The 27,158-nt window shown below is 41.2% G+C and overlaps 1 long non-coding RNA gene across 1 annotated transcript in view; it reads right to left on the bottom strand.

Annotated features, from left to right (window-relative positions):
- The window catches only part of LOC132071322 (uncharacterized), a 29,256-nt gene extending 10,929 nt beyond the window's left edge, over window positions 1–18,327 (bottom strand). The window contains exon 1 of the long non-coding RNA XR_009418093.1: window positions 18,221–18,327. This is a non-coding gene — a long non-coding RNA (uncharacterized LOC132071322). The remainder of the gene's footprint in view (window positions 1–18,220) is intronic.
- Window positions 18,328–27,158: the final 8,831 nt, after the last annotated feature.

The raw sequence follows: 27,158 nt of genomic DNA, 5'->3' as shown, positions 1-27,158 counted from the left end.
GGTGCACTAGATGTATGTGGAATTCTGGAATAATTATACTGTGTGAAAAGTTGGTTTCTTTGCTTTCTCTTTGTTCTTCTTTTCACACAGAATCAGTTTTAAAATTGCTTCCTTCTCCTTTGCCTGGTAATAGACTATGCATTTTACAGCATCACTAAAACCAAAATAAGAGACAGAATGTGGCCTCTGAGCAGGAAGTTTGGCTGTGTGATGACAGAAAATCATCTTCTATTCCCTGCCTTTAATTCATGTAGGATTGTAAGAACATCTCTTCTGAATATTGTGTCCTGTGTGATGGAGGGGCAGATTTAGGCTAACAGAGGACCTCCAAGATTGTATCCCAACTTCTGTCTCTCTTTGCCTTTGCCAGTCTGACACATTGGGCACTTAGGCTCATACAGTAGGGATCATCCCAGCTGTTGTGCTCTCTCTTGCTCTGCACTGAAGCTGCACCAGTGTAGGAGTGCATTGAACATGAACATACACTGGAGTGCCCAGGAAAACTGGAAAGCAGTGAGTCACCAGGAACTACAGTATTGGTCCAGTTTTGGGGGATCCTGATGACAGACTGGATGAGTTGCTAATAAAATGTCTAAAGAGTGTTGTCCTTGAGTATGGAAAAGAATTATTTAAGAGGCATATGAGGAAAATAATTATCTGGAGAAAAACAGACTTTAGAAAAATAATCAGCTTGAAACATTCAAATTGAGGGAAATGCAAATCAGTGAAACTTTTTGTTCAGGGTAATCCGTTTCTTTCATTCTACTCCTCCAGTATTCTTCATGTGTTGCAGAACATAATTTGAAAGAAAGAACTGGTGGCAAGCTACACTTAAAATAGTGGCAGACAGACAATAAATTTTATACATTTCTTAGTATTTTCCTATCATAAAAATACAGATGTGGTAGAAGACCAATTCTGACTTTCCTGAGGAGCTTTCTGTCAAAAGGATTTGCTAAATGGCATTAAATGAAACAAGCAAAACCCAACCACAACAAAAGCTCATCAGAAATAGTAACTTTCCTCTTTTTGTAAAAGCTTATGTGATTTTGAAAAGTCTGTATTTATAAAAAAAGCTGTTTGGGGGCATAGTTCATAATAAAGGTGATAGTAATTTTTCTCCTTACTTCTTTCCTAGATATCCTATGGTCCAGAGCATACATAGCTCCCAAATTAAGCTCTTTATAATTAGCATTAGCTATGAATTTTATATGCTTATCGCACATTGTAGCCACCAAATATCACTATTGGTAGATTTTCAGTTAAAGAAGAACTGTGAGGCTTGAGTTGTTTTTAAAAACAAAATAAATCAAAATGAGCTATGAGGAGTGAATGGAGGAATAGGCTTTTGCCTGTGTCTGATATCTTGGTGGAACTGAGGCACGTTTGTCAATAACACTGGTGTCCTTTATGCTGCTGGCCATCTTTTGTACAGAAAATCTACCAGTCTTGCTTACAGTTTTTTAAGATTAAGGAAGATTAAGTAATTCTCTCATCTATAGAATTAGTTCCCCTCTGTCGCATGAAGAAAATATAAGGCATTGCATGGAAGTTTGGAGACAATAAAATTGGTAGGATAAAACAAATGAAGAAGGTATTGCATTATAAACTAAGAGCATTTGCACATGAAAAATAAAAGCTTGTGTGTTTCAGAAGCACAAAGATGTTGATCCCACTTGCACAGTGGGGGCTGCATCTTGAGAAAGAAAGCTTCAGAAATAGCAGGGAAGGGCCAGGGGTTGAGGGGTAGTTGGTTGAACACATACTCCTAGAGACTGAGTAGCTATCACAGTCCTTATAGGCTGTGTAGCATAAGGAATCCAGAGCAGGGATAGAAAAGCACATTCTTATTCTGCCATTATTATTCTGCCTGTTACTGGGTCATCTGTGCTGGTGTTAATACGCTTAGGAAGGAAGAGATGAGAGAAAAGTGGTATAGAAAACTCATTACGTCCCCCAAAATAAAAGGTAAGCTCTCAGATTTACCCATTGAGGTGACTTGAGGTGACATATCAATCTTAATACACACAGGAAGATTTGTAGTATGGCAGTTTTAATGAGCTGTAATAGGGGAATTGGACGAACTCATACTAGAAATAGAGTGCTAGATTTTCTAATGGGATGGTAATTAGCTCCTGGGTCGTAGCAGTCATGCTGGATTTTCCATCACTTCCAAGACCTTAAATCTGATTGTGCACTTCTCCATACAATTAGTTTTGACTGCAGCTTATTAAAGTGACTTGGGAATTGTTGTGTGAGTGTGTCTGCTCGGACTAGAAGAGTGTTTTCTGTTTTAAACTTACTTGTAGTTGATGTGCATTCCTACTCTACAGAAAATTCCAAGGTTCAATTTTACTGAAAGTAAAAAACTACTTTTAAAAGTGCAGATCCCTGGAATACTTCCACTGTGTTGGAAGGAATAGAAACACTCTCCCTCACTGTGGTTCATCTCTCAAAGCAGTATTACTTTTTTTAGATTGGTCTCTGCTCATCCTGATCACCTGTGTCCTCACTGGATCTCCAGTGAGACCTGGCAGATCACCAAGTTCTTGCTACTGTTTTTCAGCAACACTTGAGTGATTCCCTGGACTGTTTCTTAGCCCTTGTGGAGAGTCCTGCAAATTCCAGTGAATGCTGACATGTTACTTGTAATGTAACAGATTGGAGATGAAATCCAAACCTCTTAAACTGTGTGTACAAAGTTTGTGAAAGAATTTGATACTGCTAATTTGGGAAAGGTTGTTCAGCATTTCTGGACTACTCAGAGGTTGTTATGATTCTTCTCATTCTTCAGATCTTCTGTAGCTGTAGTTTTCAAGCTGATTTTGTTCAGTGTAAGAGTATAGTACTTTCAAATCTGGCAATAACAAACTGAAAGCAAGGGCTGCAGTTGCTTCAGCAATGTAACTTGCGGTGGTAAGGGGAAGTAACCCCTCTTCTCCCCAAAGAGATGGATGTCTGTGGGACACATTCTGCTCTATGATGACTTTGTTACTTACATGGGGTTCTACTGGTGTGAGGGGACAATATATTCTCTGGTGTTCTTCCCACAGATAGGCTTGTATTTGATAAGAGTGACATGTCTCACAGCCACTATGGTTTCCTGAGAGAGGGAAGTCCTGCTTGTCAAACCTAATTTCCTTGTATGACAGGGTAACCCACCAAATTGATCAAGGGAAGCCAATATATGTAATCTTTTTTGATTTCAGTAAAGATTTTGATTCTCTCACAGGATCCTTCTGGACAAAATGTCCAGCACACAGCTGGAGAAACACATAATGAGATGGGTGAGCTGGTGCAAAGGGTCAAGCACAAAGGGTTACAGTGAATGAGGTGACATCAGACTGGTGACCTGTCACTGGTGGGAGTCCACAGGGCTCCATCCTCAGCCGTGCACTCTTCAACATCTTCATAAATGACCTGGATGCTGGACTGGAAGGGATACTGAGCAAGTTCACAAACAATGTGAAGCTGGGAGGAGCTGCTGACTCCCTTGAAGGCTGGGAGGCCCTGCAGAGGGCCAGGCAATCATCAGCCATATGAAGTTCAACCAGGGACAGTGCTGGACTCTGCACCTGGAATGGGGCAGCCCCGGATGTATGGACAGACTGGGGAATGAGAGATGCTGGAAAGCAGCGCCACAGAAAGGCCATGGGGACCCTGGTTGATGACAAGTTGAACAAGAGCCAGCAGTGTCCTGGCAGCCAGGAGGGCCAACCCTGTTCTGGGGGCATCAGGCTCAGCATCACCAGCCAGGCATGAGAGGGATTGTCCTGCTCTGCTCTGCACTGGGGCAGCCTCACCTCGAGTGCTGGGGGCAGATCTGGCTGCCACAATATAAGAAAGAAAGTGAACTGTTAGGGAGTGCCCAAAGGAGGGCAATGAAGATGGTGAAGGGCCTTGAGGGGAAGGCATTTGAGGAGCAGCTGAGGTCACTTGGTCTGTTCAGCCTGGAGGGGAGACCTCACTGCAGTCTACAACTTCCTTGTAAGGGGAAGTGGAAAGGCAAGCACTGATCTCTTCTCTGTGGTGACCAGTGACAGGACACAAGGGAATGGCCTGAAGCCATCCAAGTTTTGGATATTAGAAAAAGGTTCTATACTGAGAGGGTGCTTGGGCACTGGAACAGGCTCCCCAAGGAAGGGGTCACAGCCCCAAGCCTGACAAAGTTCAGGAAGTGTTTGGACAGTACACGTGGTCACATAGTGTTGCTCTTGGGGCTGTCCTGTGCAGGACCAGGAGTTGGACTCAGTGATTCTTGTGGGTCCCTTCTAACTCAGAATATTCTGTTATACTGAGTTCTCAACAATGCAAGAGGGAGCTCCAGGAGAATAAAAATCATGTTTAATTTTGCAAGATGGAATGTGTCTCATCGGGGCTACTGCTTTCTTCCCCACTTCTCCTTTCTTGTCTTCTCCCTTCTCTCCCCACTGCTTTGTTCTGACTTATACTCTCTGCTTTATTTCTGCCTGCTGTGCTGAAAAGATGCCATCCACAAGAAAACATCTCATCAATGCACTGGGCACAGAAAAAGTTCTGGTAGGATCCAGAAGCAGCTTGAGCCTGACCTAGCTGAAACAATAATCTAAAGATACCAAATCATCCATTATTGTAGCAACTTTAGTTGCATCTGTTCTAGCTCATAGAAAAATAACTCTGAAGGGAATTATTTTATTATCTGTAATTTTAGCTAAACACTTTACTCCCTGTCAGAGTAATCTCTCCTACTTTTATGAGTCACTATTGTAGCATAAATCTTTTAATATTTTTTCTGGACTAACTTGCTGATGGCTCATCACAGCAAGGTTTTTGTTTGTTTGGGTTGTAAAACCAGTGTTTTTTCAATCAGTTTGGTTTGGATGAAATGGTTTCTGTAGTAAAGTCCTCAATGTGGGAAAATGTATTAATTCTCAAAGCTGTGTGAGTAGCTTCCCCAGGCTGCCCAGAATCATACAAGAGAGTGGTGCAGTAAAAGCCATTTTCCCTTTGAACATTTTGAATGAGTGGGCTCTGAGAAAGTCTCCAAGAGACTCTTGTCCTTCTTTTTAATACAGTCCTGTTCAGTGTTGTGTTCAGTTCACATGTTAGTCATGTTTCAAGGCTAAGGTGATCATGCAGACCCTGAGATCAGCTCAGATGATTAGAGCATGGTGCTAATAATGCCAGGTTTGCAGGGGTTGATGTTCCTTTTGGGTCCCTTCCAACTCAGAGTATTCTGTGATGCAGAAGAGGAGAAAATCATCCATTCAGCTTCATGGATGTAGTGGCTTATGTTGTAGTTTCTAAGTTACTTGTGTCTCTGGTTTCCCATGGTCCTAGCTGCAGTGAAAGGATGGTGTCTCCTGTGCTTGATAGTGCTGCTCTTCTCTCCCCACTGTTCAGTCCTGGGCTGATCCTGTCTGAGAGCTGAGCAGTTCACAGGGAATGCATCTCTACAGTTGCAATAGAGATGCCAAAGCTATAAATGACCTGACTTGGTATTATCTGCTCTAGGTTTGTGTTTAATGTGCAAATTGCAGTTCCAGAAGAGAGAAACAGCACAGTCTTTGTATTGCAACAAGGCTCCAAGTTACAGAAAGGTATCTTGCAGTGCTAACCTTACTTGCACTGCATGTGGGGCTTGTCCTTGGCTCCCAGTGTGTGTTGTGGACAAATGGTCTGACTACCTTGAGCAGTCTGATTTTGTTACAGAAACCACAAGTTAAAGCAACAGTATTGCTTATGACCTGTCAGGGCTTGTAAATGAAAACAGCAGCTCTTCAGAACTCTCCCTCCCCTGTTCTTTTAAGCATCCATGGCTAAATGGTTTGTCCCCAGCCTTTCATCAGTGTTCCTCAAAGGCCAACACTACAGAGCACTACACACAGCCAGCTCTGCTTGGCTGTGAGTTCACTCCCATTAACAGAGACTGACTGTCCTCAAACCAGTATGTGTTATCCACAGAGGCCTACACATCTAGTTAAAATATTCCATGCTTTTTCTTGTGGGGTGAGGATATGAAAAAAACCCAACAACTTTTCTTCTCTGTTCTGGTACAGAGGATTTACGTTTAGTTCTCACTGTCTTAAGTCTGTGAAGGAAGTGAAATTTTATCTTGCTTTTCTGTCTCTGTAGACAAAAAGTCCTTGCCTATGCCAGCAGTTGTCAGAAATTTCCATCAATACTTTCTGAGCTTTCCACAATTGTGGGGTCTCTGTCACACAGTACATACGGATTTACTGTATTGGGCTTTAGAGACCTCCTGTGAATTCATTTAATACTGACCATTTAGGGTCCAGTTTTATTGCTATTTTATTGCAAGCTTTGAAGAACAGTGTGGTGTAGATTGTTAAGAAATATTTCCTGCCCCTTCATCCAGGGAAGATACTATTTAAGTAAAAGCAAAGATGAATGCCTGTACATAACAAGGAAAAGGCAGACAAATTATAGAAATTGCAAGTCCTGTTCCTAATTGAGAAATAACAATTCAGTCCTGCTGTAAAAGTCTATTTGGTTTAGGTTGGGGGTGACTCTGTGAGGGGGCTTGCTGGTTCTGGCTCCTTGCCAGATATCACAGCAGCCACAAATCCTGTGGAGGGGTGTGGCTGTAGAAAAATCTTCAGGAGGTTCTTTATTTGGGGACGCAAGTGCTGTGTCATGCTGCTTTCTCAGACTGGATTTTGAAAGTGTTTCTGGCACTGGATTTTTTTAACATCTCTCTCAGTGCAGTGTGAAGGGGTACTAGAGTATCTTTTACCTCTACACAGCTCTCTTGTCTTCTTACAGCATTGTTTCCTAAGTCAAACAGGTTTTTGGGATCATGTCTGCTTGCTCTGTGAACAACTTTTGAAGTGGACCAATGCATTTAGGCAGATTGGCAGGAGGGCACTGATCTCAGGGGCATAATAATCATACAGGCTTCAGGAAGAAGCCAAGGAGGATGGAGAGACACCCCTTATTAGTGTCTCCACAAGAAAAATAAAACTGTGGGACAGACTTGTGCCATTTTAGACAACAGGAGTACACTTAGGAGAAAAACTGTATAATGACATATCTTGAAGGTCTTCTTCACTTACCCAGTGGCATCTGGCATCATTATTTAAAAATTTAAATTTATTTAAATTGTCCAAGATTTTGAAAAGGTATGTAGAGGACATATGTAGGATACACATAGCCTGACTCAAATGTAAACTAGATGCCTCTTGAAACTGGCAGTGGATAGTTCAAACTTCCCATACATCAGCAATTAAAGAATAAAGAGTGAAAAGTAGGAAAATAGTCATAAAACATTTCTTCAGAAGAGTGTGGTTTAGAGGGAGGTAGTACTCTCAGCATACAGCAGATGAGACCAGTATAATTTGGTGCCATGTTTTTCTTCTTGCTGTTTGATGTGTTAACTCTCTGGGACAGCACCATACTACAATTTTCAGCATGATAGAGCTCCTCCCAGAGGTGCTGCTCTCTAGAGCAGGTTGTGTGCTGCTGTGCAGTGTTTGTCTTCCTTGTTTTTAACCAGCTTCATAATATCTCTTCTCTGGACTTGTTCCTGCAGCCATTTCCAATTGCTACAAGGATAATTTGCGGGTATTTGAAAAATGTGTGTTTGTGCCTTCATAGGAAGTGATGTCTGCTTTCAGGATCTGAAGGGGGTTATTATAAACAGTTCAGACTACTGGAAGAACAATAGGTGTGGTTTGGATTCCAATTTAGTATCCAAATAGTGCCATTCAGTTCTAGATGGGAAACAATTTGGAAGTGTTAGTTTAAATGTCAGGTACACCAGAAGTTCCTCCACAGCCTGGCACCCTAGTAGGCAATTTCTTCATTCAGTCTCTCTGCTTAGGAGTAGAAGCACTTGTTGCCCTTAACCAGAGGTGTGGAGGCTGCTCAAATTGCACCTTAGAGTAGTAATGAACTGTCACCTTCCTTAAACTACCCCAAAAGTAGTTTATTTTTTAATGGAAGTTAAATAATTCAGTGGACTTTTTAGTTTGATTACGCATCAAAACCAACGGCATATTTGGTATCTGTAGAGAATTTTTGGTGACAATGCAGCAAATCAGAATTTTGTAAGAAGAACATTATTATTAACATACTTATTACCTCATTAATATAACTGAGGAAGAAAAATGTGAATACTGCTTCTCTAGGAGCTGACACAGGAAATAGTATTTTCTGATTCTGCATCTAAGGAAAACAAGCTTAGATATGACTTAAACAATTCTTTTTGCAGGTTATAGGTTTTTGGAAATACATTTCCTTTATTATCTGTAGGTCTTGTATGCCAGCCCAATGTACTATAAACTGCTGTTCTGGTGACTGTCAGCACTAGTGCAGATATAATATTGGATTTGTGGGAGTTCTTACTGAAAGTTTATTTGCAGTTTAATACCAAAGGGTCAACTTGAAGTACTTTGTTAAAAATCCCATTTGTTTCTTAATGTCAGACCAAAATAAAAGCCAAGTATTTATTTTCTTCCAACTTAGCTTTGATATAGGAATACTGTTTCCAAATGTCTCCCATCCACATACTTTTTTCTGTTAGTTGTCTTTGGGTTTTCTGGATGTGAATTCTGTGCTTTGGGCTGGGTGTGCTAAAAGGTTCCTTAACGCTAGTGAGTTCCATTACTTCACAAACACATTCCTAATCACTTTGAAAAGATAATAAATATCAGCTCATAAATTAGTTATTTGCCCCTGCTTCCTAATATTATAGTCAGTATGTAAGAATCCACCTATGGGATATCTTTATTCTTGTCTTATGTGTGACAAATATGGACAGATAATACAAGGTGCTCTAAAGAACTGGTCAGGGAACTGCTTTTTCCCCATGAAAATGCTTGATTTTTATGGAAAGCATACAACCATAAAAAGTCACAAGTCCCAAAACTATGTAGGAAACTTTTTTGAGATGAAAACCAGATCTTTTAATGAAAATTTCTGAATTTTTACCTTTTACAATGCAGGTTGGTTTTGTGGGTTATTTTTGTTATTGTTGGTTTGTGTTGGATGGTTGGTTTTTGTTTGTTTTGGGGTTGATTTTGTTTTTATGGCAAGTTCCAGCAATGTCAGTTTCTGGTTTCCTTTGTTTGAAAAAAAAATGTATCCATATGGATTGAAATTTGTTTTTGGAGATATGTTTTAAAAGATTATAGTACTGAAGCATTTTTAAACTTTTTAAAAAAAATCTGAAGGCAATTTGACAAGTCATGCAAGTAAAATACCCTTTCCCTTGATAGAAATGAAATGTGGATGTTTTAAGATTGTGATAAAAATACTTTGGAAATGTGTGTTGTACTGGTGTACTTCAGCCTTTCTATGACTCCTAAAAAAGGCACTGTCCAGTTTGTTGAGTGGAAATTTCCCAAACAGCACAATAAATTGGAAGGTTTGGTTATGCTATGTGGCATTCTGTGAGAGTATTTTATTCCTACATGGAAAGAACCCAAAGTTTAAAAAAACCCACAAGAATATGATGTGTTTTATGGGCACTACCCAAAAAAGTTTTATGCCAAAAATATGCAAATATATGTAAAAGGCCTGGGGGCAGGTGGTGGAAAATATATGGCATTAAGATGTTTCTCTACCTTTGACTTTAAAAGTTGAATTTCTTGGTTGAAGAGAAGAGTTTAAGGGAAAGTTCAACAAACTGTAAAATGGGATGAATAAATCCAGTATGTTAACAAACTATGGAGGCTACTTGGAAGGATGGCTGCCAAGCACACGGGAATAAATGGGAACTATTGAAGTGAATACATGAAAGACTTCTGCTCTCCTTTTGCCAGAGGGAGAAACCCTTTTGAATAAAGGTGAAGGAGGTTCAGCAAGGTGGGGAATGCACTCACCCAGGTACACACTAAACCTGTATTTCTCAAACTCAGGGGCTTATATAGAAAGGCAGCCTTGAAGAGCTGAATCCATGTTTTAAAGACAATTTTTCACTATTAGGACATATTTCTGGAAAGCATGCATTTATTTGCTTTTACTGCCAGCAGCTGCTCATGCTCTAGAGCAGGTGGGTCAGGATTTAGACTTGTAGCCAATATTTGCAGATGCTTTTCACTCTCACAGTCTGGTGGAGCTTAATAGCTGCTCCCAGTGGAGAAGTGCTGGTCAATATGGCAGTGGCATCAAAGGGGGTATTAAGTGCTGGTAGCTGTTGTAGGCATAGCTTGTGTGGTTTCAGACAAAGTTTGTTTGAAAGAAGGGAAAGATAATCTACCACATCTACCACACGTAGATGGTACACCCAAATAAAGAGGCATCTCTGCAAAAAAAAAAAAATTGAGATATGTAACAAATTTAAGGAATACTTTTTTTAGAGTTTACTCCATGAGGCAGGGTTTACTCCACCTTTGTCCTACCCTGCAAGGCTACTCTGAAACTAAAACTTTAAAAATAAACACAGTGTAATACATACACTCAAAAAATGTAAACAGTTTGTTTAGCTCTTTCGGAATGGGGCTCAGTAGTGGGTGTGATACACAGGAAAGAATGAAACAGTGGTTTTTTGGTGGCTTTTATCCTAGCCTAAGTGAGATGGACACATCAGGACAGCTTGACCTCTGAAGTCTTTCATTCTTTCCAGTCTGTTGATACTAATGAGGCTCTCAGGCAGAATGATCTCCCCTCTTCTGTCATATCTTCACTTCATCCATTCCTGACACCCTCTCTCTTTGTTCTCCACACGAAAAGCTCATTTACTTGTTGTCTTGCTGGCTGTAACTGCTGGGGTTCATTTCCTTTCTGTGCATTTTCTTCAAAAGGCTTGAAATGTCACATAGCTAGATGTCCTGCTGAGATGCTCTTGTCTTATTAATGTACCAATGGGTGTTTTTTAATGAGAAAACATGAAAGTACCATGAGCCTCCTCTGCACCTCCCCAGACTGATCATGAGAAATTGATGAATTGTGTGAAGTCTGCAAAGACTTGGGAATTCATTTTAAGTCTGTTTGGGTAAATATGCACAAATAAGGGTTTGTTCTTTAGGAAACGGTTGAAATTGGCTTTTCCAAATAGCATATTTTGATGAGGGCTCTGAGGCTGAACACAAGCTGGCACAGCATCCCCAGAATGATATGACTAATGAATTCTCCTAATGCAATAATGGCAACTTAGATCACAGAGGCTTGCATAAACTGTTTCCACTGATTTCCATCTCTCAAGTTAGTAATTTGGGGCTCATGTATTCTCTAACAAGAGCCATCAGATGCTCGTGGGGTGGGTGCTGCTCTCACTGCTGATCTCCTGAGGAAGTGATGCAGCATAGACCTCCTGACAGGGACCAGGTTCCTCATCTCAAGACTGGGCTTGTAACTGATGGTGTGTGGTTGTTCCTTTGTTGTAGGCTGAAGCAAAAGTCATCATCCCAATAGTGCTCTTGAAGAGAACTCTAGTAGGTGTTTTCTTCTGAATTTGGGAGCTTCACTTTCAACTCTCTGACATCAAGTTCTTGGTCTAAGTGATGTTTGTTTTGGCTGCACTCTTTGTTCCATGGTGTTCATTGTATAAGAGAGAAGGCAGGAGAGCCAAAAAAAGAAAAAAAAAGGGTAGGCAGTTGTTTAATCTCTGCACTGTGTTTTAAACAGGTCTGGAGAGAGCTGTCTCTCTGCCTACAGTTACGCTGTGTGAGGCAGGCTCATTGCAGCTCATGAAGGAATGGTTTGGTGGTTTCCTTAGTGGAGACCTTCTTCTCTTGGTTCTTTCTACCCACCATGTATGGGCTGTGCATGACTTTCAATTAAGGGATGTGGCTGGTATCAGTAGGAATGACAGTGCATCTAAATACCCAGGACCACAGATTTTAAAAGCCTCAGCTTTGGGTTAACAGTAGGGTAGTTGCTATGGCAAGGGGGTTTTTATTTGGTTTTGAGTGGTTTTGAAAGTATGTCAAGCTCAAGATGTGATATCATGAATTATTTGTGCCTACATTACTTTCAGGAGAAACTGAGGCACAGGTTCTGGACCTAAGGGGTTTCTGAACAGTCACACTGCTGATCTGAAGAGGTGGGGACACGTGCTAGGCTGCAGCTGGGAGCGTGCCTTTGACTGCTGTATGCCTTTCCTGAGCAGTGTCCTGTGCCAAGATACTTCCCACACTGCAATGCTCCAGGGTGTCCCCATGCCCAGTATTGCACAGTTCCAACCCCAAAGTGAGGACAGGAGGGTTGGAACCAGCTAAACTTTAAGGTCCATTCCAACCCAACCCCAAAGCAAAGGTTCTATGATTCTGTGCCAGATGGAGGCACTCAGCACAGCCATTGCCCTTGAGGCTGGCTGGATGCGCCGTGGGGCACTCTGAGCCAGGTGTGTCTCTGCTGCAAGCACGTGAGAGGCTGCACTCGCAGCAAGGAGCAGGCCCTGTGCTCCATACCTGAGATTTGCTGGGGCCTGCATTGTATTGTCCACTTTGTAGCTGAGACTAATCTGCTTGCATGAAACAGGAACAAATGGGGCAGAGTCCACCTTCTGTCACCTGTAAGGAGTTCTGTGTAAGAAATGCAAAGAGCCACCCAAAGACAAAAGAAAGGTTCACCTAATCACCATCCTGTAACTGGTGATAGCCAGCTGGGGAAGCCTGGAGAGGAATATAAGAGCACAGCAAGCCTGTAGTGATCCCTCCACAGAATATTCCCCCAAAATCCAGGGATTTATGGTTCAGGTATTCCCTAAATGCAATGGTGGTAACTTTGTGTTCAGGAATCCTTGATAGATTTTCATTGTGAATTTTCCAATTTTGACCATATACACACTTTTACACTTATTTCTGCCAAGATGTTTTGCAGTTTAACCACATATTGTATAATCAACAGTCTCTCATTTACTTTGAACTTCTTGCCACCTGCTAATCTCATTTAATGCCCACAGTGGGAATTATACTTTGACACCAGAAGATCCCTTGCTGAGCATCTGATGTGTGCTGCATGGGCAAATGGGAGTCATAAAACAGGGATGCTTTGGGTCTGTGCTTTGTGAAGGCATGTCAGACTACCACTAAAACTCCTTTTCCCCTGCAAGAAGAGTTTCCAAAGAGTGGCTCACTTTGTACTGTCAGGTAAAAAAAAATAATTAAATCCTGAAATCTAGTGTGAAGCCTAGGGGAGGAGGTGTGGGAAAGGAATGATAAGGAAGTTTCAGATGAGACCTTGTCTTGATACATAAATTGAATACTGTAACCAAAAATCCATTTATAGTGAGGTCAAAAGTTCAGAAGAAAATAAAGCACTACAGGAAAAGTATGGCAGGGATTTCCCTTACAAAAATACATCTCAAAATGTGAAACTGTCCTTGAAAATAAGAACAGTAAAATGTAACAATAGCACAAGACTGGATGGATAAGTTATTGATGGCAGCAGATCTTTAAATTACATACAGCAGTGGGGAACACCCAGAGCTAAAAGATAACACCTGCATATCCCCATATTGACACATGTTCTTTTTTTAACATCTGGCCTCCTGTGTTGCTGATTTCATTGGCAGCAGCAAAATAAATTTTGCCTAATCTCTTATTTTCATTCCAGATAGCATATTCCTTTTTCCAGCAGCCAGTAGTTACCAGGATGTAATGCAAGAATAGTAGCTTACTGTTATGCACTGGTGCCTTGGCCTTGCAAATCTCACAGTCCTGGTTCCCATGTTGATGAGCTGTGCTGTTTCTTTGTGGGTTCTGTACCTTCAGGTTTCAGGGGATTACCTGCATGAGTGAGGCTTGTGGATATCTGAGATCATTATAAGTGCGTCCTGTGTGCTCAAATTAAGTTTTTGTATTTTAAAAGCATATAATTTTTTCTTTCTATTTCATATTTGTGCTTGTTTATCTAAACCTTATTGTGATCATAAAATCAAAAGGGAAACCAGTCAGAAGCTTCCAGGATTGAGGTTTCATGATGCCTAACATCCATACCTTCTTCCACTTACAGCCTCACACATTTTGAATCAAAAGAGCCCTGTTTTGGTGGGTTCACATGCTGAAGTTTGCAGAGTTTCAGTCATCCCAGTAGTATGCAAGCAAATGTAGAAACATCCATTTTAAGGTGTTTTACCCATCACTTTTCTTGAATGTCATCCCTGTCAGCAGGAGTCTGAACCAGACAGTTGCCACTGAAACAACACAAAAAAATCTTTTCTAGGACTGTAAATATAGGATCAATAGATACTGTGAGAGCTTCTTGAATCCACTTCCCTTAACTGTTCTGACCAGATAATTGTCTAATCTCTTCTTAAAAACCTGCTCTAATGGAGGGTCCACATTTCCCACATACAGTCTTTGAGTGCTAAACTTTCCCACTAGAAAGCTTTCATTATGTTAAATTTGCATCTCCCTTGTGCAATCAAAGCCATTAATTCTGTTCTATTGCAACAGGCATTGGGAAGAGTTCCCTGCTTTACAGTAGCATTTTATGTGCATAAAGCTTATAGTTTTCCCTCTGCCTTCTCTTTTCCAGATTAAATCTCTCCCATTCCTTTGATCATAACCTGCTATTCTCTAGATCTCTTCCTTGAAGAGGGCTACCAAAAATGGATGCAGAAATTCAGACCTTGCCTTAATAGCATTTCAGGAAGTAGAAGTTTTAGAAATTTCATTGAATATATTTCTATAGTTTAGTATGACATTTAGCTTCATCCATCTAAGGGTAACCTTTGCCTTCTTTGTGTCAGAGTGGAACTGTAACAGGAATGGCAAGCCTGTGTTGCTGAGTCACGTGTGGTCTGCAAGGGGAGCATGTATTGGGCTGTGTAGGGTACTTGGAAGCATTCCCTGTGACTGGAGCCAGAGAAATGGCTTAGACACTAGAATTTGTTCCTCAGACTGAAGTGTGGGAGACTCATTTTCAATTTGGAATGAATCCTACAGTTCTCCTTAAGGAACTGAATTTGAAGAACTGGGATGAATGCTGCTGCCAATTGAAGACAGCCAAGTAGTCACTCAAGCTACTACTGTAAGACAGGAGAGTGGTTTTCCTGACCATCCCCGCTACAAAGAGGAAAATCTAGCCAAACACTCCTCACTTGTAGTACTTGTATTTAACTACAAAGGCAGCTCTATCCAGCTAGGAATGGTCTAAGCCAAAGATATCCAAAGGGTCAGTTTGTGCTGAGTGAAGTCCATTGGTTATCACTGAGATGGAGAAACAGGACTGCCGAGCAAAGAATCATAGGGATCCACTTCTGTCATGCATAACACTCTAAATATAAAACACTGTCTAGAGCCAGTCTTAGATACAAAGTACTGAGCTGATGTGTTAACAATCAGCACCAGTGTTGCACAGCTCCATGAGAAACCTGCAAAGACCACTTGTCTTCCCCAGTACAGACATGCACTTGCAGCTGTACACAAGCTCTTCTCTATTAGTCCAACCTATGAATGAATAAACACTGATAAGAGACGCTTAAATGTTGTGCCTGAGCTATGTTTTGACAGCTGTCACTTGTACTGTCTCCTGCTAGGTCTATCTTTTAATTACATCAGGTTAATACAATGTTTCATCTGTCACCCTTGGCTGATAGCAGAAAGGGACAAATTTAGCCATGGAATGAACAGGTTTAGCTTTTCTCACTGCCAGGATGCAGTGCTTGCTGCTCCCCTCTTGAATCACTCACTATCCACAGTCAGTTATCATGGTTAGAAAGAGAAATGGCCTATCTGAGGGTTGGCAGTGGCTCAGGGAATTGGCATGTGCTTAATATGACATTGTGGTCCAGCAGCTAAAACATTTTTAACTGAATCTGAGGCATGTGGTCCAATTGTAAATCCCATGGGTTAACTGTATGTTCATCACCTAGAGATGTCTGAGAACTGACTGGAGAATGAAAAAAAGTAGTCTTAGCTCTTGATCAATTACTTAAACTGGGTATACATCTTTCTATAGCCACTTTAGTGCTGCTGCAAATAGGAATTGCTCAAATATTCCCAGAGAATAAAATGGAGAACCTTCAAAGTTAGTGTTCCCTCTACGTGCAGACTTCTAGATGGGGGATGTAGGTAATTACCTTTAATGGCAAGTTTCTAGGGGCAGGATCAGTCTGCTGGGGAAGTGATTCCATATCACACATCTTCAGTGAGTTCTGTACTGTTGCTGGGATCTTGCATGTGAATAACAAGCCTTAGAAATACTCTTTGCAAGTGGGTTGGCTGCTGTAGAACAAAGATTGAAACCAGTTCAAAGAAAAGTATCCGCTAACAGCTTGGAATATATTTTTAAAATGACCCTGGAAAATGAATTTCCTTTGGAAAACTTGTAACTGGGAGGAACTCAGAATAGACTCTTTGCTGACTGCTGCAGAACTGTATTAAGATGGAGCAAAATATAGTAAGGTACAATAAATGTTACAACTTGCATATAGAAGTTCAGAGTATTGCAATGTTTTCCAAATATAAGAATTCTAAATTTAAGGAAGACTGGTTAGATTATCCTACCTTCTACCATGCAGTAATGTGCTCTAACAGAAAGTAATGGGCACATTTAGTAGTTTCTTTAAGATGCATCATTAAGTAAAAATAATGACATTCATGATAATGATAATTCACTGGAGCTGACAATTTGTAATCCTTATGATCCAGATTTTATTTTACCTTTGTCTCTTCCCAGATTCAGAAAAGCGAAAGGGCTACTTTTTAAATGAAAAAGGAAAAGTAGTTCCACTTTCATGCATTCCAGCTCCAGCCCGTTCTGCAAAGGCCACTACAGTGGAGGTCTTCTGGCTGGCTGTCAGCCTGAAACCCTTCATGGCCAGCTGGTGACACAGGAGAGACCACACCAAGGGGCTGATGCCAAGCAGGGAAATTGCAAAGGACTATCAGTACTTTGTGTTAGCACAAAAGTCCCCAATTTCTGTCACACAAAACTTCATTGTTTTGTTCTTACTTCTTTTCTTGTTTGCATTCTATCGCTCCTTTGCTTTTGAGAAAGTTCACACATCACTGAGGTACTGAGCTAGCAGATAGAGCACAGGTAATTTTTCTCAGAGAAGTAATGACTCTCATGTTTGTCTGATCTGGCAGATTCTCTCTTTTTTGTTGCTCTTTTTTTTATTTTGGTGTGTTTTTTTTTTTTTTACAACATTTGTTTCAGTAGCCTGAAATAACTTCCCCTATTCACCATCACTGCTATGACAGGTCTCCTGTTTCCATTCTGGACTGTAATCTCTCTCACAGTGAGGGAGGAAACTGTAGATGACTGAGCATTCTCTATTCAGAGAAAAATCACAGTAGTACAGGATATTTGTAGCTGGGAGGGACCCACAAGGATCATTGAGTACCCCTCCTAAGTGGACAGCCCATACAGGAATCGAACCCACAATCTTGGCATTATTAGCACCATGCTGACATCCCTAAAGGAGATTTCCCCCCCACACTCCTTGCTGGAAGGAGTTGTCTGCAGGTCAAGTGGCTGAGTTGGAGTGAATCACAGAGGAGAGAGTGAACAGTCAGTTTGGGGTCATCTCTATTCTACCTCCCTTGTCTCTTTTCTTCCGTTTTCTACTCTTACTGGAATGATCTCTTTCAAGATCTTTCCTGAGAGCAAAAGGGGGCAAAGAAAGCACACCTCTCTCATTTTTTCTCTAGCTGTCAGCCAAAAGCTAGTCAGACTTTAGCACCCATGAAACTGTGAGGAGTCATTTCTCTGCTTCTGTGCTAGTTCCTGCTCATCTTGGTGAAATTCCTCCTACCTTTCTACTTTTGTAGAAAGGAGAAGCGTTCTCAAAAGCTCTGCATACTGACATAAACCCAAAGCACTTTCCTGGAGTGAGAAGAGGTTTGTGATAGCATGAGTGTTATGGAGCCTGTGCATGCTGCGAACCTGAGACTTCCCAGGAGCAAAAAAGGGAAGGCCAGGGCATGCAGAGTGCATTGCAGCTGCTCAGCTGACTTCACCTTCCCCTCCCCACAGCCCTGGAGCCTCACACAAGGGCTCCAGGGCCCTGTTCCAGCCAGCAGGCTGTGGCAGTCCATCATGGCAGGGGCACTGCTTTGCTCTTGCTCGCTGTTCCACGGAGTGGTAGCCCAGCTCTTAAAAGTCCTGCCTGCCAGAGCTGCTTTGCTACTGCTCTGGGCTGCAGTGGGCAATTGCAGCTACAACTACATGCTGCTGGCATTGCTGCAAGAAGCTTTAACTTTGACTAAAAAACGTGCTGGTTGTTAGAGGTAATTCTTTTTCCAGGGCTGGCTGGCTGCTGGCTGGCTTCTCTGAAGAGATTTCAAATTGCAGCATAAATATGGAAGAAATTCTGCAAACTTACCAGGAATATGGGGCAAAGCTCTTTCCTATCTCATCTGTGCTTTTGTCTTGTTCTTTCTTCCAGTTTGTAGAGCCCTCTGCTCCTTTTCTTGCTGTATAGTGGATAGGAACATTTGGCTTTTTGCAATCAAAGCAGCTAGGGGGGTCTCAGTGGGATTATTTTTACATGTAAGCATTGCACAAGTCCAGCTCCAGGAAAAGAGGCCAATATTTTCTTTAACACATGCTGATATAAAATAAGAACAACTCTTCTAAAAACTAAGACACTGAGATGGACTTGAATTAGATCCAACAGCCTCAGATTGATTACAAAACTAAATCAGAACGAATGTTCTTTTATAGTTCTGCTGCACAATGGTCCCTGGACTTAGTGAACCTGGATGTCAAATATATAGATAAGAATGATCTATATTGAAGCAGAATAAAGGGCGCATTTATCTTACTGTGAATTAAGGGTCCATTCTTTGTGAAATTCAGCTGTAACTTTACTGTGTTGTAATAAATCTAAGAGCAAAATCAGATCTCTGCTACTGAGGAGGGGATGTTGCAAGCCAGCAGCTTGTTTCACTCAGTTGCGCTCCTTTGCCAGAAATTCGTCTCTTCTCTCCCAAAAATGGTACTGTAATGTTTCTTGTGCTACAGAAACCCAGAGCAGATGCCACAAAGGTCGTCTGTCCTCCTTCTCATTTAAAGGCTGTCAGGGTAGAGCCTCTATTAACATTGTAAGTTTTAACTTGCAGAGCAAGAACCTGAATAAATTGTAAAGAACTCCCATTGCCTTTCACAAAGAGATGAACAGTCCTTTTATGCTTTACATAACTGCAGCATGCTTTGGAAACAAGGTTACATCTATTTCAGTCCTTGTGACCGAGGCAGCTCAGGCAGCACTAACTACAGGCAGGTTTCCAAGCAGAGAAAAGAGTTGGGGCCTGCAGCATTTTGGGAAAGACAGCATTTGGGAATGAAGGAGCCCCAGGACCTACACTTGCCAGGAGCCACACATTCACACAGATGCCTGGTACTCCTTGTAGGTTGATTGGCACTGTCACCTGCCAAAAAGGAAGCATCTCCTGCTGGCTTCCTACCAGCATGCCGAGTCTCTAATTTAGGAAAGCAGAGTACAGTCTTGCATGCCAGTCCTGAAAAGCTACCAACCCTGATGTGGAAACAAGGACAGGCAAATCTGTAAATCTCTAGCCAAGAATAAAAGCACCCTCGCTTCTGAATGGAAACATTTTCAGTGCATGGTGAGATGAAGGGACTTCATTAAGCCTGGAGGAAACTCAGGGACATCTGCTTGCAGCTAGAAGGGGTGAGGAGATGGAGCCAGGCTCTTCCCAGAGGTGCACAGTGGCAGGCATGCAGTGGCATCACTCACACACTCCAAAGAGAAACACTGTCTTGATACAGGAACAAAAGTATCACAGCTGGGGGGATGCAGCATGGGGATGCATTGTCCAGGGAAGGTGAGGGGTCTCCATCCTTGGAGACTAGTTAACCTTGCTTGGCTGGACAAGCCTCTGAGCAACATGCTATCCCTTTGAAGGTCTCCCTGCAGGGAGGGGAATGCTTCATGAGACAAGCTCCGTGCCTCAATTTTTTATTTGATTCTAGGTTGCTATTTATGTTATTTCTAACTGAAATGACTGTGGAAAGTCACTTCACACTTCCCTCTGCTTCCTTACCTCCATATTGGAAATAGTATTTTACTTACCTGAAGCTTATGTCTTTCATTTTTATTGACTTTTTTGCTCTAGGCTATGCTTGAAGATATACAAACCATGAAAAAATGCTAATCTCTAGGAAGGCAAATACTGAAAAAAAAGGCAGGCCGATAGTTCAAATACCCTGCCACTGCTGTAACACCTTAAAAAAAGAGAGGCTTCTTGATGATATGGATTGAAATTTTAAAGTATATTTGTCAATTTTCCCCCTTTTAGGTCTCCAGAAACAATTCTGTTTAGATCTCGATAAGCACCATTAAGTGGAGCAAAAATAGTGCATCTGGTTTTTCTCAAACATGTCCACATGCAAATTTGCTTGAAATGATGTAGAATTGGTCCAGTCTTAACTTATACAGAGCTTGTGGGCATTTGCAATGTCAGGTTGAATTTAAACAATTACAATAGCCATAGGTGAAAGGTACCACAGGACAGGATGTTCTGGTTACAGACATTGAGACATAGCTCAACTTCCTAAAATGTCAGTGATGTAAAAATAAAAGAAATTCTACTATGTAGCCACAACCTCCTCCTTTTCCCTTAAACATTCTACCTTTAGAAAAATCCAAGCTTTTCCAGTAGTAATGCTGGAAATAACTTCATTACCCTTCCTGCAGGCAAAGTTTTCTCAATGTATGGATGCATGAGAATGGCCAGATAATGAATGAGCCAATTGGCTGAACATCTGCAGGTACTCTATAATGACAGCAGTTAAGCTATTCTCAAGTCATTACCATATTACATTAACTTACTACAATACTATTAATTAGAATTCATGTTCTAGAAAGGAAACAGAGCAACAATTACGCTGGTATTTAATGGCCTGTAAAAATAAAATATGAAAATGGTAAATTTCCTCATGTAATTAATTTAAAGCTGGAAGATGGCAGGTCAGACTGCTCCCCAGTGTAACTCCAGCCCCTTCTGTACTTTAGCAACAGGAATGATTATACTTGTTACCTTTTGTATTGAAAGAATGATTGTTTGCATCTAAATAAAGAGCTCTTCTAAATAGGTCTTAAATAGATGTGCCAAAAGCTAAGTATCAGGCAAAATTCACTCATTCTCACTGAGAAGTCTGAAATTTGATATGATTTTGGGAAAAGTCTCAGTAAGGTTTGTGACCAAAGCTGTCAGTTGACCTCAGCAATGTATATTTTACAGACAAGATTTAGCAGTGATTACTGTAATGAATAACATTTAAAGGCTCTCTTTACTTATTTTCTAGCTCCCCAAACTTTGACAGAAGTAAATATAGGTGGTTTTGAGTTATTTGATATTGAAATTCTCAAATTCTATGACACAGTGATTTCTTCAGGGTACGTCCTTGTAAAGTGAAACAGATGTGTCCTGCCAGCACTCTGAAAGGTTACATCAGGTCTTTTCTGTCCTGGGGTGCAGAAGCCTTTGCAGCTGTGGGAGTTTCGTGAAGCAATTGAGTTATCTTTCCTTGTGTGCTCAGCTCACAGACCCGCTTGGAGCCCTGAAACAGAACTTTGAGTGAGCCCAGCCAATTCAGTCAGGACCCCCTGAAACAGCTCTTGCTCATTATTTTGGGCTCCCTTACGAGAGGGAACTCTGGATACCATCCAGTCATGAATCACAGCACGATTTGTGAAACAAAGTAGAGAGAATAAGCTGGAGCAACTGGAATGTGTGTGGGTTGCTATCTGTAACAGCGTAGAAACTGGGTTAGACAGCTCCTGTCCATGAGCTATCATCCAGTATAGGCTAAGTCCAGAGCAACCCATGGGTGTTGCTTTTGGTCTGAGGGAACTCTGAGCCACAGCTTCTTCCAGCCCTCCCGGATGATGACTGATACAAAAAGGATAGTTGGGATGCACATTTTTCTTCTGTAATACATGGCCCTAGATCCTGGCTGCTTGTCCAAACATTTTCTACTGCATGCTTTTTGTGGAAAATGCAGAACCATGGCCCTGGCCATTGACAAAAAATGATCCGGGTGAGAAGCTACTATACTTACCCAGTGATCTTCCATAATAATGCCTATTTTCAGACTGATTTTCTTCCCCTGGTGAGAGAGAAGAAACTGTGGGATTTTAATGATTCATTTTATTGAGAGACTTGAATATTTATTGTTGTTTTAACTATAAAAACATACGGAGGCTGGAATCTATCCAGAGAAAAGAAGGCGATTTCTTTTATTTCCTTACTCTGCATGGGGCAGTTGCAGGGGAATATTTCCATCCTTATTACAATAAGCATTTTCCTGAGCAACAGAGGGGCACAAAAGTCTGCAAACTTGAAGAAAAGCAGGATGACAGTCAAAAGTCAGAGATGAGCATTGAGGTGTCTTTTCTGATTTGATACAAGTGCTTGGTTTTCTAATCTTTTCTCTATCTATGCAATAATAGTCAAAGCCATTAAAAAAAAATCTTAGCAACTCAGAACTCCAGGTTGAAGTCCTCTTTACATCTGCTTTTCTAAGGACTGATGCAAGGATTCAGTGTATTTATTTTTAATTGCAGTAAGTTATTTTGTGTATGTGTCATGTGTTTGCATGAAACTACAGATGTAACTGACATAGCCTGTATGAAATCCCAGAAAGGCATTTTCTGTTTAAATATTAAACACAGTTTAACCTCAAGTGTTTTAAATTAGGCTTAATCCCTTTTGCCTCTTAACCAGACCATAGTACCCCATCATTTAAAAAACAGTTTCATATACCTGAGTAGGGAAACAATCTTGACAGGCTGCTGTGGTTGTCCTAAACTTTTGAGGCAAGCTTTCAAACCTTCAGAGCAGGCATAATGGAAAAAAGAAGTCAGAAGGCACATGACTTTCTTCTTGAGTATATATAAAAAAGAACGATGGGATGTTGCAAAAATGGATTTAAGGTTTGTACCCAAAGCTTTGTGATGCTTCAAACGAAGCCATTATAAATGTTCTGATTTGACCTTTTGCTTAGTCTCTCTTGGAACTTTTCCTGTAGACTCTGTTACAGAAGAACTCTGAGACAGAAGTTCCTTGGCAAGGCTCTCATATAGGACTCAATTTGCAAAACAAATTGTGTTCTCTATTAGAATTATTTTGATTATTATTTCATAAAAATGGCAATGTGCTTGAACAACTTTTCCTTTTAGTATGGATGGTAGAGGCTCAGAAAATAAAGCTGCTTTTCTCACTTTGGGGACTATTTGTCCAAAGCCCATATATTTGGAAATGTATATTAATAATTGAATCAGAGATGAAACAGTTCCTTGCAAATTTAGCACTATGTCCCTAATTACAGGAAGTTCCTTGTTTTAGGGTGCTAACGTTTACTGGAGAAAAGGTGTCCCAGGTCCCACCATTTGTTGTGTGGATTTTCACAGGATGCAGACAAAAGTCCCAGAACTCTGCATAACACAATGGTCTCACTGTAAAATCTGCAGTGGACTCCTCCTGAATGCATCTTGCCTTGGCAGAATTTTAAATTCAGAAATATTTGGTGATGTATTCTCTGAAAGCTTAATGTTTTGTGCCAGGTATCTGTCCACCTCTGGAAAAAGCCATGCTTTTTCACCTTACTTGCTGCTTTTGATGATTAAACAGAGCCATCAATCCATGAGACACAAGTATGGGAAACAAAATTATTAAAATAATTTTTCCCTTCCACACCAGTGAGAATTTGGTGTAAGAATCTGAGCCCACACAGCATTATGGGTAATAATTTTAGATAGTCACCTTTTTGATGCTTATCCTAACCTAATTAAGTGCCTGTTTTACCCTTAGCGTTGGCACTTTTAGTAGATGAGATAACAGCTGCATCTCTGTGAGAAGCCTTGAGAAGGGCAAAATATTTGTTAGCAGTTGCTATTTTCAGCCTTGCCAGAATAAACAAAGAATGAGGCACCTGCAGTCATTTCTTTTGAAAACTCAGCACAATTTGTACATGCTCAGGGGTCAGCAGAGGAAGGCACAGGGAGGATGGACAGGCTGTGAGACTTTAGGAACATGCTTCTGGAGGGACTGATGGGCTCTTCAGTTTGGACATATGGGACTTGTAGGTGATTAATAATACTCTTGTAGCAAGGGTGAGGAATGCACAGAGGAAGAGTGCTTTGGAAGCATTAATGCATCTCAGGACAGCTCAGTGTGAGATCCATGCTGGTTATAAACAAGACAGCTAGCACAAACAAATTGGGGGAGTTCAGTCAGAAGGCAAAGAAGAAAACAAGAGATTTTTTGTTTTCTTACTCCTTTTTATAATTAACCACAACTAGACTTTAGGACACATCATTTTAGACCCTGATTGTCTAAACAATATATCTTCGTCTTGAAAACAATTAGGCATTGGGCTTAACATGCTTCAGAGGGTTACATAAACTAGATCCAGGATAACTCCTTACCCAAGAAAAACATTCCTGACTGTGTGGGAGAGCAGATGGCATTTAGGTAAACTGTATTTGCAGGAAACCCCCCTGTGCCATGAGATGGCAAATGGCTACTGTCACTATTGTTCCCTTGCTTGGGTTTGTGAGAAGCTATGGGAAAAAAGAAAAGCTGATAAAGTATGCCAAATGCTGTGGGGATGAAGCAGAGTGTTAACCTGCAGAGAGGTTATTACAAGGGTCAGACCTGTTGTACATTTACATTTACCTGTAGCTGATGTGCCACATCATCCTCTATTCTGGGCAGTGGGGGAGGAATTAAGGGGGATTTGTCTCCTGGCAAGGGAAGACCAGGAGTCAATGCAGCCACAGGTAGGTTTGGATGGGGAAGAAGTATCTACAGCTGCTCCCATTGCATGACTGAGGGCATCTCTTACTGGGAAGAGTTGTGTGGATTGGGCTAAACACCTGAGACTCTTAAACAATCTTATTTTGAAAGGCAGTAGGAAATGTACACCAAAGTGTAGCTCTGAATTTTACACCAGCTATTGCTTCAGTGGGAAGATCTATGTTGTACTGGATAAAGGAAGGTGGAAGATGAGTGGCATAGCCCCAGAGGCACCCACAGGTCTTCATGGCCCTGATAATTCTTACCTGGGACCACCCTGCCCATGATGCAGAGCCCCTTTTCAATCCCTGGGTTGTCAGTCCTTGCTCTGGTCATGTTGCAGCAGTGCTGGCCTCCATGACCCTGCTGAGGTAGGCCCATGTCCCAGCTTGTCCCTTGGTGATAGTGTCCAGGGAATGAGTCACTGCTTTCAGTGAACATAGAATGATGGAGTGGAGATTCAGTGGATGTTTCTGTATGTCTACAGAACTATAGGAGAATTAAGGGAATTAGACTGGAGCTGATTTCTCACAGCTACTTGGCTGGTTTGGGGTTGGAAAAAAGTTATTAGTTTCTGGTTTCTGCTGCTCTGCTTACCTGAAGACTAAATTCTCTGGGTATGGAGAGAGTCCCTGTTAAGATCTATGTATTGTAAGATCTATGTGGGTCCTAGTTACTCCAAACAAGCGATAGCTGCTGCCCAACTAAGGACTTTGCAGCTGTAGCTCGTTTGGAGTAACTAGGACCCACATAGATCTTACAATACATAGATCTTAACAGGGACTCTCTCCATATCTAGGTAACTTTTTTTCCCCAGATATAAGTTAAGAATTAAGAGTTAAACCCTTGTGACACAGTAACCATGTGGGTTGACCAAGAGGTTTATCTTATCACCCTGGTTTTGGTCCCTCATGGTCTAATGCCTTTCTTACAAAACCCCTTCAGCCTTGATTTGTTGTGGTTACTCAAGGGTTTGAATTATTTTTGAGACTACTTTTGTGTTATTACTGTTGTTACCTATAGTATTTTTAGAGGAGGATAGATATTTGAGGGTGGAGAATATGCAGATGAAAATGCAGTATTTGAGTGTGTTGCCATGAGTAAAAAAGCCTGCAAAAAGTCAGATTTTCTAGGTCAAAAAATGAATATTTATTATTCAAAAATCTATTGTGAAGAGGAAGAAGTTCAAAACTTGACAATGATGAAAAACTTGTATTGTTTCTGAACTCAGAGATATCTAAGAGAAAATAAATGTCTTTTTATAGAAAGGGGCTCTCAGGGGACTAAAAAAGACTGGCAGAAACTACATGTTCTGCCTATTTGTAGAACCAGTGCTAACCTACAGAAGCTTTTAAAGGGCTAGTGATCTTTTTTTCCTTTCAGGTAGTTTTGCAGTGTTTCATAGCCTTTCACAACTTAATAGTAGGTTAGGGCATTGTGGGAAGGTCGGGATGGAGGTGCCTGATCACTGAGCCTTCATGTTGCCAGCAGCTATTCCAAAACCAGAGCTCTTCCAGCACTCTGCACTCACTAACCCCATCTCTTCATTTGCTCGGCTTATCCATATAAATGAGCCCCTCTTGCTTTAAAGAGAGCATTTTCAACTGAGCTTGTGGAGAAGCAACTTTTCCTTTGGCTTACAGATCATTGCCATTGCCAGTAACATTAACTGAGTGCCCAATGCTTTTGGCACCCAAGAGATGGACAGAGCACCATTCTTGATCAGCCCAGAAAGCAGAAAAGAATGCTACTCACAAGCTCCCAACCTATCTTTGTGTTAATCCAGCATTTATCTCAAGACCCAAAGTTCACCACAGTAGTGCTGGAAATAAAGACTGACTAATGGTTTGTGTCAATTGCTGGGAACCTACTTTAAACTTAAAATCCTTCATAGTTGATCTGGGATATCTCAACCATCAGGTCAGCCTGAAAATATCTCCAGTGCTTCAAATGTAGTTAGTCTGATCTAATTTATTTTCCAAAAGTAAAATTAAAGTGTGTGTTGTTAATTATCCTTTGCTTTTGCCATCTCTCTTGCAAGAAGGGCTGTGTTTCCACCACAGGCCCTTAAAGTAAGTCAGAAGGATCTGAGAGAATCCCATGAGTGTTTTCCCACAGGATAAAAGGATGGAGCAAGGGTGTCTGGGTGCAGCTGGCTGAAATGATTCCTTTAGCACTGCAGGGATCATCCGCATGTTGTCAAGGTTGTGTCACTGGGCCAATGCATGCAGCAATGGCTGCAAGTACTCTGAGGAAGGGCTGTTGGACATGTGACCTTTTCTTAGAGTTTTTACTGGACCTTTAGTTATACCCAGTACAGCCTACTTTATAAAGTCCTAGCTGAAACAGCTTCTAAAACTTGGCTTATCATTATTTAACCAAGTTAGTTAGTTCCCAGTGGAAAGGTCTTTTCAGCTTATCTTTGAAAGACAGGCTTAATTGTGCTCTGGCTCTGTGATAACTTCTCCAGTTTGTCCTCTGTTGAAGGGAAATCTG

The sequence above is a fragment of the Ammospiza nelsoni genome, chromosome 3 (genome assembly GCF_027579445.1).
Source record: "Ammospiza nelsoni isolate bAmmNel1 chromosome 3, bAmmNel1.pri, whole genome shotgun sequence".
In the NCBI taxonomy this organism is placed as follows: domain Eukaryota; kingdom Metazoa; phylum Chordata; class Aves; order Passeriformes; family Passerellidae; genus Ammospiza; species Ammospiza nelsoni.
This window is presented reverse-complemented; position numbering and strand designations above follow the sequence as displayed.